Genomic DNA, 12,877 nt, shown 5'->3' on the forward strand with positions numbered 1-12,877 from the left:
TGAGGCCTACTTTCCCGAGAAGGCTATGCCCACTAAATATTTTTATTTACAATTCAAGTTAAGGATAGTTTTTTTCTTTTTTTTTTGGTAAATGATACTCTTTTTTTTTTTCTTTTTTTTTTTTGGTAAATGATACTCTTTTCTTGCGTGAAAAGTTTGCATTTCTTTTTCAGTGAAATTTTTGTTTATGTCATGTAATTTAACATTAAATAAATCCATAATAGTACCTCTATGTTTCGAATTTGAGTTATGTTGTTTATGACCAAACAAATTTGAAGTTGAACATGATATATTTTTATCCAGTGTAATTAAGCTCAAAGTATTGCATTTTTATGTCAAATTAATCTTAAAAGAATAAAGTTGTATAGTATTGAAAGCCCCACTACACCACATATTGGAGAATGAGATGTTGATTTTATTTTTTTTGTCCATTTGCATCTCATATACTTAGGTGGCCCACATCTTACCAACCTTTTGAAAAATGCAATAAAAAATGTGATGCATTTAAATTGGATCATTTTGCTACTATGGCATAGCATCTCTCCCTTTATGCTTCTCAAGATGCATTTAAATATGACGAGATTCTTTTCCATAGATATCCAATCCCCCTCTTTCATTGGCTTTAATGCATAGCTTCCATGCAACTTGAGGCATTTCGTTGCTTTCATTATCATTGGAGCAATGGAATTTAGAAACTTGTAAGTTGTGACATTAGTTTGGTGTAACTGGATTTTGGAGTAAACCATCATTTGGAATAATATGTATTTGTATCAATTAATAATTTGTTGCCAAATGCATTTATCTTAGTGGATGGATCTGAAAACTAGAGGTTAGTGGTATGCTATTGTGCCCTTTTAGGATGTCTTATATTTCTATTTTGTATCAAACCTTATATTAGATAATGTCATAAATTATCTCTGAATTTGCATGGAACTTAGTCTTATTGGGCATCTAAATATTCAATTGGCATAATATAAATTGTTGTTTTTAAATGATAATTTAAAGATATGCAATGGATAACCATCAAGTACTTTACCTAGGACCGATTATATACTTTCAATAAGCAAAATAAACATGTTTCAAATGTTCAACACATTTTGTTGAAACCTCCACAATTGTAGTTGTCAATGTATTATAATTTAAATATATGTCTACAAGTTAGATTAAAGGGTATAGTCTCTAAATAATACACCATGGTGAAAATTATTTTTCAATTTTCAATGAAATTATTTTGTCTAAATTTGTTATGATTTTATTCAATGTTACTTTAGTACACATTAGTTTTGTGTATATATATATATATATATATATATATATATATATATATATATATATCTATATATATATATATATATATATATATATATATATCAATTTTACTAAATTTTGATGATAAATAGAAAGAAAGATTTGATCACAACATGTTTTTACCACATTTAATACTTATAAGTGTTTTCTCTTTGAGAATGTAATAATGAAGGAGGAAATCATAACATAATCCTACAACATGATGTTAAGATATCCACAATGTCCATTTATTATAAGTTTAATCTTTTAATTTTTAAAAGTTTCAAATACTATACATTCAATCTAATTAATATTACTGTATATCCTATGATCCAAAGTAACCCTAAAATAAATACAGTAAAATGTATACTTAATCTTTAGATTCATAATATATATTAAATTATGTAAATCACAACATAAATCGTATTAATTAATTTACTTTTGAGTTTTTATTGACAAAATTCAATAATTTTATTATGTTAATCATATTATGTGTCATAAAATCCCTATATATACCAATACTATAACATGTTCGAATTAACATCTAATTTAATTTCAGGTTCCAAACCATTTTAAACCTAACTTATTGATTAAAAGCATAAGCAACCAAAACCTGGGAAACATAAGAACCCAAAAACTAAAAGAAATGTGTAAAGAGAAATCCAGATTCCAGGAAGTCCAAGAGGACCATGTGGAATGAATTATCTTCGGGTCCGCGATGAATGTATGGCTTAAAGGACAAAATCTAAAGGAGCCGAATCAGGGAGGAAGAAATTGATGCTGATTACCCCTTATCCAGAATTTGATTAAAAGGAAGCGAATGCATCTGGGAGCCATGGCCGCAGTTTCATTAAATATTGGGAGCCGAGACATCTACACGCGGGGCCGAAACCCATCTACACGGAGGGGCCATCACGATTTGGCAGGCAGCCGAATTGAATCTATTATAATTGTCAGAGGGGCCGCGCTGCTCGAATTCAGGATATTGTTGCCAGGAGCCGATTAATATATTGGTCAGAGCAGCCGCATTGCTGAAGGCGTATTGAAGTAATGCATAGCTCAGCTAATCTGAGCTGATTCCAATCTTAATGCACAGCTGGCAAGGACTGATCGCATCATGTGTCAGGTAGCCGAACCCATCCGGTAGGGCTGATCGAATTCTTGTTAAAACCGACTTCTGTATGTGACAAAGGGCCGAGAGCTGACTTTTTTATTTGGCCTTGGAAGCACAATGAATTATAGCTCCTCGAATCCCGGTTGAACTGTCATCGTTGAGTCAAGGCAAGTTTATGCCAGTGCTGCGAATTTATGAAGTCAATGTGCGATTCAGGCCAGGTCAGCTGAGTACCATGGCTGAGGTGTGTCTCATTCATTTTCAGCTTTATCCTTCTAGATTTTGTGGCACATATATGGTGAGACGTTGATACATATTTCGCCAAAAATTCTGGGCAAATGTCTGTTAATTCCTGGGTTATTTTTATGGTCATAACTTGCCAGAGCATTTACATGCATTAAAACGTTTGAAAGATTACTTCACTGCTGGTTTGTTATTTCTCGCAATCAACACATACAACTGCTGCTAATACTGAAGGGCCCATCGTCTTGTTCTGAATTGTGAACGCATAGCAGCAAATATTTCCATCAATATCGTTTACATATGCTCTAAGCATCTAGGTTAAATGCATTTCTCAATGATATATCATATGCTTTGAAAATATTGCCTCAAGATCACTGTTGGTGTTCATCCATTTATTAAATTCACTCGAGTTATGTGAAGTGAAAACTTGAAATTAAAATTCCTTTGAGAAATATGGTAAATCAAGTACAAGGACATTAGAACGGATCAACTAATTTACCACCTGTTAGAAGAAAATTTAAACTAATGAAAATTACAACTATATAAATCAACTATTTTACATAGATTAAGTCATCATAAACATATGATTGACGTAGAGTTCATAGGTGAATAGATTCTTTATATTTTTCCACCTGCTACTTTTTTGCCCGGCACTTTCATAGGAAAAGATTAACCTAATGAAAATTAACCCTTATAAAAAATCAACTAATTTACACAGACCAAGTCATCTACATTTCATGGATGACATGATTGTTGGAAATAACACTGAGAGGGGGTGAATCAGTATTATCAGATCAATAATTTTATTTCCCAAACAGATTTATATACGCTACTTCAGTGAAGTGAATTAGCGTGTACATGCAAATGTACTTAAAGAAACCAACGTATATGCAAAGAACTTGTGATTTAGACAATTTATCATGTGTTGAGCTTAAACCAGTATATTAGAGATTTATTAGACAGAATAAAGCATCACACATAAGCAACACACATGAACACCAAGATTTAAGGTGGAAACCCAATGTGGGTAAAAACCACCTGCCACTGTCGTCTCTGTCTTTTTTTAGTAATAAGAAAATCTGTTTACAATCTTGTACTGGTGCAGACTCATACCAGTACGCAAGCTTCTACTTGTAGAAGGTTACAACCTTTCTCTTGTTCTCCAGCTTCTACTGGAAAGAAGCTACAACCCCCTAGCTCTTGTACTAGCCAATATGTTTACTAGTACGTAGGTGCCAGTGTACAGGAAACTCCACTCTTTCACCAGGAACCACGTTTCATGAATTTTCAGACTGGATACTCCTGGATCACAACACCACAATTTGAAGGCCACGTTTCATCAACTTTTCACACTGAACCCATCAAAGCTTTTAAACTTGAACTGCATCAACCAATATTCAGTTAATCTGAACAATTAGATCACTGACACTAGAACACTGTATTGAACCCAAAACCCTGCATCATTCAAAACCAGCTGTAACCTCAAAAATCATGCATTAGAATGTATACGCTACTTGGTTGCACCCAAACTGCGTGTATACGCTACTTCCGTTAATTGAATCTGCACATACCTTCAAAAACTACTGCAAGCATAAACTTTTAAATCAAGTCTGTACCAACTATCAATATACTGAATATCTATTGTCAACTTTTAGAGTTTTACACAGGCAGGGACAAAGATCACTTCTTCTCACTTATACAATCAATCAATCAAATGCCATTTTTCTTATGTATTTAGTTTTTACCTTCAGATCTAAGAAGACTTCATTGACAGACAACAGTAAAATAACAGAATTTGATTAGATAGTTCAGTGAGATTTGAAAAAAGAAGTTTTTCTTTTGTATACATTACTTGAAAGAACCAAACTTGCGTGTATACGCTTTTTGGCTGAGACGAACCTGTGTACAGATCTGCAAATATTGACTTAGAACCTAGCTGCAATTCCAGGCTTCAAACAAACCTAGATCTTGATAGATAATGAGTAAAACATGCGCAAAACATTAGATCTAGTTTCAACCAATATTAGATCATTCAAGAATAAGTTATTTCATGTCTCATGATCCTGATCCAACATTGAACTCAAGGTGCACATAAATATTTCAGATCCAGTCCCAAACACAACCCTGCAACATAAAATATACTTCAGATAGAAGTATTCCTTAAAATTTTATTGCTTTGCACACTTAGCCTAATAATCTTCTGCTCCTTATATACTCTTAGGTCTTTCTCAATACCTTGGACCAAAACCACTTAGGATCAATACCTTGGACCAAATACCTAGGGTCAATACCTTGGACCAAATACCTTGGATCAAAAACTTGGTTTTCCAATATGTATGCGTTTTTCTTCTTGTGAAAGTGTGTGTATACGTTATACGCTTCTTTTGTTCTGTTAACCCGCGTGTATACACTTTTTGGACAAAGTGAACCAGCGTATACCTCTCTTTCTTCATTCTTTGGAGTTTGATCTGTAATCCTTTACTGTTAACCCGCTGCACTGTGAACTGTCATCTGAGTGAGTTGCCATCAAAAACACCTGTATCATAATGCCAACAATGATATGGTCTCTAATGTCATAGGCATGTAATTGGCTTAGAGTTCATGCGTTCATGCTTGAATCTGCCGTTCTTTGTATCTTTCCACTTGCTACTTTTCCACCTGGCACTTTCATAGAAGAAAAAATATAGGCATGTAATTGGCCTAAGTTCGTGCTTGAATCCACTGTTCTTTGTATCTTACCACTTGCTACTTTTCCACCTGGCACTTTCATAGAAGAAAAATTTCGTTCGATTTGGCTATACACTCAACCTGCAAATGATATCTGAACGCGAATATTATTATTCAATCAATTAGTAAGATCTGTGAATTTTGTGGACGGACGCGCTTCAGCTAAAAAAGTCTGCCCAGTATGAAGCCAAGTTTTGGGCAAGGTCAAAAGGTTCCCATGAATTGATAGTTCTTATTTCCAGAATCAAAGTCTGCCTGGCATATATATATATATATATATATGAAAGGTAATGTGAACATGTGTAATTCATGACTTTGGGATCCCTTGAAATCAGATGCATTCCCCTTTTTGGCAGGTTATCTTTGACCCCATGCACCAAGACCTGTTGGTTCTGTTGCTTACTGCTCCCAAAAAAAACCTCCATGCACCAAGGCCTGTTGGTTCTGTTGTTTATTGCACCCAAAAAAACCTGGAGCATAGCCTGCCTTTCATTCTATTTTAATGCTGCACAGGGATAACTGGATTTGTGAATCCTGATACGCTTTGCAGATCCCCACGTTGGGATCCGTTGAAATCAGATGCATTCCCCTTTTTGGCAGGTTATCTTTGACCCCCATGCACCAAGACCTGTTGGTTTTGTTGTTTACTGCTCCCAATAAACACCTCCATGCACCAAGGCCTGTTGGTTCTGTTGTTTACTGCTCCCAAAAAAACCTGGAGCATAGCCTGCCTTTCATTTTATTCTAAAGCTGCACTGGGATAAATGGATTTGTGAATCTTGATACGCTTTGGAGATCCAAAATACATGAGAGGGGGTGAAAATTCCCAGATAGATGACGGAGGATGCAAGCACGAAAATGATGTGAATCGAACCTGAGCCAGAGGAGACAAATGCCCATCGGTTTGCCATTCAACCACAGAATAACCAATTCATTTTAGGATTTCCTAACATCATATAATTGACTCAATTACATTCCTACTCCATTGAAAGCTCTTGACGTAGGATCTTCTTAAAAACATAGATATGTGCTCTGCTTTGTGGACACCTCATATATGCTTCCAAGAAGGAACATAATAAAATGACAGGAAATAGTGCAAATTTAGTTTGCAAGAAAACCATAACCCACAAAAATGAACAAAGGTAAGGCTGTAAAGCGAATAGTAATAAGGATTTAAAACTAAATGTTAGGAAAGACAGGGAAAGATCAAGTGTCTGATTTTGTTCTGCATATTCAGAGAAAACATCTTTAACAAAGTCATTATTTTAGGCCAAGACAAATGTTTGACAAAAGAAAGATACTTTACAAGAGATGGCTCAGTTACCTCTGCATGAACTAAAACACAACAAAAAGGAAGAAAGCCATACAGACAACATCATTTAGAAATTAGAACAAGCATCTGGGAGGCCAAGGAAGAAAATGGCTATTTGACAATCCTGGATCCTGAGGTGAAGGAGCTTGAAAGAGAAAAAGGAGACAACGGCAGAAGTTAGATGGAAGATCCATTTGAAAATGTATAAGGCATCAGAAATGGGTTATGAGAAAACTCTTGAATGGCATTAACTGAAAATAGATGCCAAATTTTAATATTCGTATTATTGTGCCATACAGAGAAAATTTCACGTGGGCTTAACTGAAACATATAACTGAAATTGTGGCAACAGAAAAATTCAACCAAGACAGTAATTGGAGTAAAGAGAAACTGGCAATCACTCATCCCTTACCCGAGAAAATTTGAAAATTGAATTTGGGTAGATGTAAAATGATATAAAGGTCTACAACTGCCTAAAGGTAAACAATGTCTTAAAATGATAACACGTATTTCATCCATACTGCATTACTTCATAGCTCACTCTAGAACTAGACTCTGAACAACCACAACCTATAGAAAAGGAAATGTTGTAAAGATCATCAGTGAGACAAGGCAATTAAAAGAAAAGTCCTTTTAGTGAGACCATGTGAAAAACCACAAACATGAAGAAGATTCATATAGTTGTGGCCAATAGAAATTGCACTGGTTGTTTGATGCATAAAATCTTATTCTGCAAGGTAGTCTTATGCCTTCTTAACTCTAGCTATGAGACAAACATGAAATCGAAATTGGACCTTTTACATGCCAGGCATAACATATTAGAACACAGAAATGGTTCGTTAGGTTCAGTATATTATATCTAGCATTAGCATGATAGCAAACTTCTTTGATATCCACAGATGATAGTAACTAACAAGAGGTCATCTTCACTCATTTCTACTAGCAAACTTCTTTGATATCCATAGATGATAGTAACTAACAAGAGGTCATCTTCACTCATTTCTACTGTGTTTCTTAGTTTGGACTTTCAATCTGGTTTGCTTTCACGTTGACTAGCCTGTTAGTCATTAGAACTACTAACTTGTTTGGCGGTATCCTATAATTTTGATGTCTTTTCGATTGATGTTACCGGTATCTAAAGATCACTGCATGGATATGAGTATTGGCATCATGTATAACACATTAAAACAAATGTAGATATGCAATCCACTATATTATTGCAAACATGTCTATTTTGCATGTTGAACATAATTACAAATATATAATTTTATCCTAACAGAAATCTGCTTGAACAAGTAAAAGTAACATAAGTTTTTCCATGGAAATATTTTGCACTGACAATTATCACAAACTAAGATGTAGAACTTTGGTCATTTGATGTAGCTGAATCATTCCCTGCTGCACTTGTATTACCAAGCAAATTGGATATGCTTCATTTTGGTCTTGTATTTTTCACCAAACCAATATGCTTCATTTTGGTCTTGTATTTTTCACCAAATCCTTCCTGATACCTTCTAGTACCATTGCCACATTTCTCATAGTTAGTCGTTCTTCATGTGAATATTTTGAACAAAGCAAACCAACATGAAGTAAAGAAAGTATGCATTTGTATACATAATTATCTTCAATCTCCATCCACCTCACTATAAAGACTATTGTCAATCACCTCCTCCACTCTATTTGGATATGCAGAGTCAACCCATTTGTGCAGGTTAAGATCTCCTATGAACATGTTGCTAGTTGGCCTCTTTCTAGTAAACATTTCCAATAACAAAATGCCATAGCTATAAACATCTCCTTTGGTGGAAACTCTCTCACCCAATCCATACTCTGCATTCAAGGCAACAATGGTCAACTTATATTCAATCAATCCATGCAAAATTATTAGTAATGAAAAAACAAGTGGGCCTATTGTTTTCAAAAGCCATACCCGGGGCAATGTATCCAGTGGATCCTTTCAAAGCAAGTGTTGAAGAAAGTGAATCAATAGAAGTTGCACCAATTAATCTAGCAATCCCAAAATCTGTTACATGGCTAGTCATGTCTTCATCCAAAAGCATATTGTTGGGCTTTATATCACAATGCACTACTTGCACAAGAGAATCATGATGAAGATATTCTACGGCATTGGCCACATCTATGGAAATGCATAATCGTGCTTGCGATCCTAATTCACACACTTTCTAACTGTTGTTATCATTTCTATTGGGATACAAATGCTTCTCTAAGCTTCCATTAGACATAAACTCAAAGACTAAACCTTTGAAATGGAAGTTGGAACATGAGGTTATGATTCTCACAAGATTTCGGTGTTGAACCCTTTGCAAGACCTTGCATTCTACTTCAAAACTCTTCTCAACTTGATCATTTTGCAAATTGAAAACTTTCACAGCAAGTAGCGTGCCATCACTCAAAATTCCTTTGTAAACTGATCCATAACTACCGCTCCCCAAAAGGTTGGCCTCTGAAAATCCATTTGTTCCTCTGGTAAGCTCCTGATATGAGATCCTTCGATGCTCTACTTTTTGGAAAATAGTTCGTCCAAAAGAAAAGTTTTGTGTTTGCAAGTTCAACTTTTGTGTTAGCGAATTCCTTCTCCAAAGAAATGCTAAAAGTAGATAGCATAATATAAAAACAACTCCAACAACTGGCAATAGTACTTCTTTCAAAACTTTAAAATGACTTCTTGACGATGAACAAGCATTTAACAGAAATATTTGTGGTCCACATAGACCAGGATTTCCAGTTAAAGATATGATAAGGGTTTGATTTTTGTAAAATCCTCCTCCTGATATTTCCCCTGTGAGATTGTTAAAAGATAGATTTAAATAATGGAGCATTTTCAGCTCCTTGAGGGCAGCAGGGATTGAACCTGATAAGAAGTTTGAAGAGAGATCTAGGATGATGAGATTTTGTAAATTTCCAAGTGAATCAGGAATAGAACCTTGGAAGACATTTCGAGATAAATTCAATGATTGTAGTGCTATGCAATTTCTGAGCAGAGCTGGAATGAGCCCAGTCAATTGATTGGCAGAAACATCTATAGCTTGAGCCATTGCAATCTTACTAATTGCTGCCGGCAATGGACCTTCTAAAAATTTCCATGACAAATTCAAATAGAATTGGAGATTAGAAAGCTTGGCAATTTCTTGTGGTATGCTTCCATTGAGTCTATTATGAGATAAGTCAAGCAATTCCAAATTTTTGCAATCTCCTAAACTAGCTGGTATCTTATCTGATAAGTAGTTGTGATGAAGAGAAAGGAATCTCAGTTGTTTAAGATGGTGCAAAGAATTGAGAATTTTTCCAGAAAGCATGTTATTATTAAGGTGCAAGAGACTGAGATGTTTTAATGGTTTAAAGTTATCCAAGATGTTTCCTCCCAATCTATTGTTCGCAAAACTCAATTGTTCTAAGTTTACAAGGCTTTGCAATGATGGAAGACTACCATTGAAAAGATTTCCACTTAAATCAAGAAAAGTTAATTTGCTAAGATTTCCAATCTGAATAGGGATGTTTCCTTCTATTATGTTGTTTTTTAAAGACAACTCACGTAGATTGGTAGAAAGTCTTTCTATTGTAGATGGCAAAATACCACTTAATTTATTGCTGCCCAAGCCTAGTATTTGTAGGTGAGAACAATTGGTAAGAGATGTAAGAAAAGGCATGGTGGTACTACTGCCACTATCAAGCTGATTAGAGTCCAATGTTAGTCGTTCAAGGAAAGACAACTTACCTAGTTCCACTGACACAGTGCCACTCAAATAGTTGTAATCTAGAAAAAGTATTGTAAGTTTAGAACAATTCCCAATGGAATTTGGTATGCTTCCACTGAGTTGATTTCCCCATAAATCCAATATATTTAATTGGTTGATCTTGGCACCAAACTCTGAGGGGATATGCCCTGTTAATCTGTTATGGTAGATGAGTAACAAAGCTAAAGATGAGATATTTGACAAAAAAGTGGGAATATTGCCTGACAATTCATTTTGAAAAAGAACAAGACCTACTAATTGAGTGAGGAGGCCTATCTCCTGCGGAATGCTGCCAGTGAGTTTGTTGGTATAAATTTCCAAATCCGTCATCCTAGAGAGATTTGAAATAGAAATTGGAATGCTGCCTGACAATCCATTTTTACAAAGAATAAGCTTTTGCAGACGAGTGAGGAGTCCTAATTCTTGTGGAGTGTTGCCAATAAGATTGTTACTAGAAATCTCCAAGTCAATCAAACGAGAAAGATTTGATAAAGAAGTAGGAATGCTCCCTGACAATTCATTTCTGAAAAGAAGAAGCACTTGAAGACGACGAAGGAGCCCTAATTCTTGCGGAATGCTCCCAGTGACATTGGTTTCAGAAATTTCTAAAACACTCAACGCTGAGAGATTTCCAAAGGAAGAGGGAATGTTACCTATGAAGCTGTTTGCTCCTAAAAAGAGACTCTGCAAACGTGCGAGGGAACCCAACTCGGTGGGGATACTCCCACTTAGAATGTTAAAATTGAGAGAAAGTTCTCTTAAACGAAAGAGACGTCCCAGTTGAGGTGGGATATCACCATAGAGCGCATTATCTGAAAGATCGAGCGATTGGAGAAAAGACAAATACGTGCCAGTTGAGTTTGAGTTTTTTGGAGGCAAATACGTGTGAAAGAAAAAACGCTGCATAAGAGCCTGCATGGTCGTATTTGGAGGCGATTGCAGATTACCAGAGGGAGCCGTCGAGGGCTGAGTGCAGCGGCATACCCATCAGAGGAGAAGAGCCTGCTCTCTGTGTGTGTTGGTTGCCTCTGCGTGCTCAAGTGTTGGATCAGAGCCCGTATCATCTCTGCCCTCTGCGTGTGTTCTCTGCATGGACTGAGGAGGCCATCACTGTTGCTGCCCGTTCAACCACTGCTGTGCCTATTGCTAGCTTGTAAACCGTGAGGAGGATCCCGTGGAGTGTTCTACGCTGCCAGACCAAACCCTCTGCCCTTTGTTTGCTTGTTCTCTGCGTGGACTGAGGAGGTCGTCACCGTTGTTGCCCGTTCAGTGCTGCATACCTGTTGCTGGCCACCTGCGTGTTACCATTGCATTAGAGGTTGCACTGTGTGAACATTACCCGTCGAAGAGAGATCATCTTGGAAGGCCGGGTATTTTTTTTTTAAATTTATAAATAAATTCAGGGTTTGTTGAAAGATTTCTTTGAATTGAAGAACAAAGTTTTTTTTCCAGGAAACTGAAATTAAACAAAAGGGATTTTTTCAAAAAAAAAAGTTGTAGGTTTTCTAAGTCAATTTGGAAAATTTGGGAAAGTAAGATTCTGAATTTTTTATTGGGGAATTTGAAAAAAAAAAAATTTCTGGAAAATTGACTAGGAAAAAAAAAAACTTGGAAAATACTTTGTTGGAAGAAGACAATCCAAGAATTTTTTTTTTGGAAACCCTAGTTGAAAGACGAAACCCTAGGAGGAAAGAAATGGCCAAGATGTCGAATGCAAAGTTCGAGGTGGAGAAATTCACCGGCAAGAGCAACTTTGCTCTTTGGAAACTGAAAGTTAGGGATTTGCTGGTGCAACAAGGGTTGCACAAGGCATTGGACGGGGCAAATAAGAAACCTGCAAGCATGACTGATTCAGACTAGGAGGACTTGGATGCCCGAGCTCTCAGTACCATCAGGTTATGCCTGGCGGATGAAGTTCTCTTCAACATTGTTGAAGAGAGTACAGCTTCAGGTTTATGGGAAAAACTGGAAAAACTATATATGACAAAGTCGTTAACCAATAGAATTTATTTGAAAAGACAACTGTATAGTCTTCGAATGAAGAAGGGTTCAAAGTTGCAAAACATTTGAGTGTTTTTAATACACTTATATGCCAATTAACAGGTATGCAAGTTAAAATTCAGGGAGAAGACAAAGCTATAATCTTGCTGTGTTCTCTGCTCGAATCATGGGATCACTTCGTAACTTCAATCAGTTTTAGCACTGCTGATTCTTTGAAATTTGAATTGGTTGTGGGAGCTCTCTTGTTTGAAGAAGTACGAAGGAAATCCAGTATTGAAACAGCTGCATCAGAAGCCATGATAGCTAGAGGACGGTCAAAGGAAAGAGGAGAAAAAACAAAGGGGTCTTCTAGATCTAAATCAAAGGGAAAGAAGTGTAAGGCAAAATGTTGGCACTGCAATAAAATTGGACACCTGAAGAAAGACTGTTGGAAACGAC

The 12,877-nt window shown here is 36.0% G+C and overlaps 1 long non-coding RNA gene across 5 annotated transcripts in view; it reads left to right on the forward strand.

The window, feature by feature from the left end:
* The first annotated feature begins 1,864 nt into the window (after positions 1-1,864).
* LOC149209958 (uncharacterized) overlaps positions 1,865-12,877 on the forward strand; it is a 58,547-nt gene continuing 47,534 nt past the window's right edge. For 2 of the 5 annotated variants that reach the window (XR_016252915.1, XR_016252918.1), the window contains exon 1: positions 1,865-2,645. This is a non-coding gene — a long non-coding RNA (uncharacterized LOC149209958). The remainder of the gene's footprint in view (positions 2,646-12,877) is intronic. The other 3 variants (XR_016252916.1, XR_016252914.1, XR_016252917.1) reach the window with 3 other exon arrangements.

The sequence above is a fragment of the Pinus tabuliformis genome, chromosome 1_2 (genome assembly GCF_031772625.1).
Source record: "Pinus tabuliformis cultivar Carrire ecotype Pingquan chromosome 1_2, CPIR1, whole genome shotgun sequence".
Lineage (NCBI taxonomy): Eukaryota > Viridiplantae > Streptophyta > Pinopsida > Pinales > Pinaceae > Pinus > Pinus tabuliformis.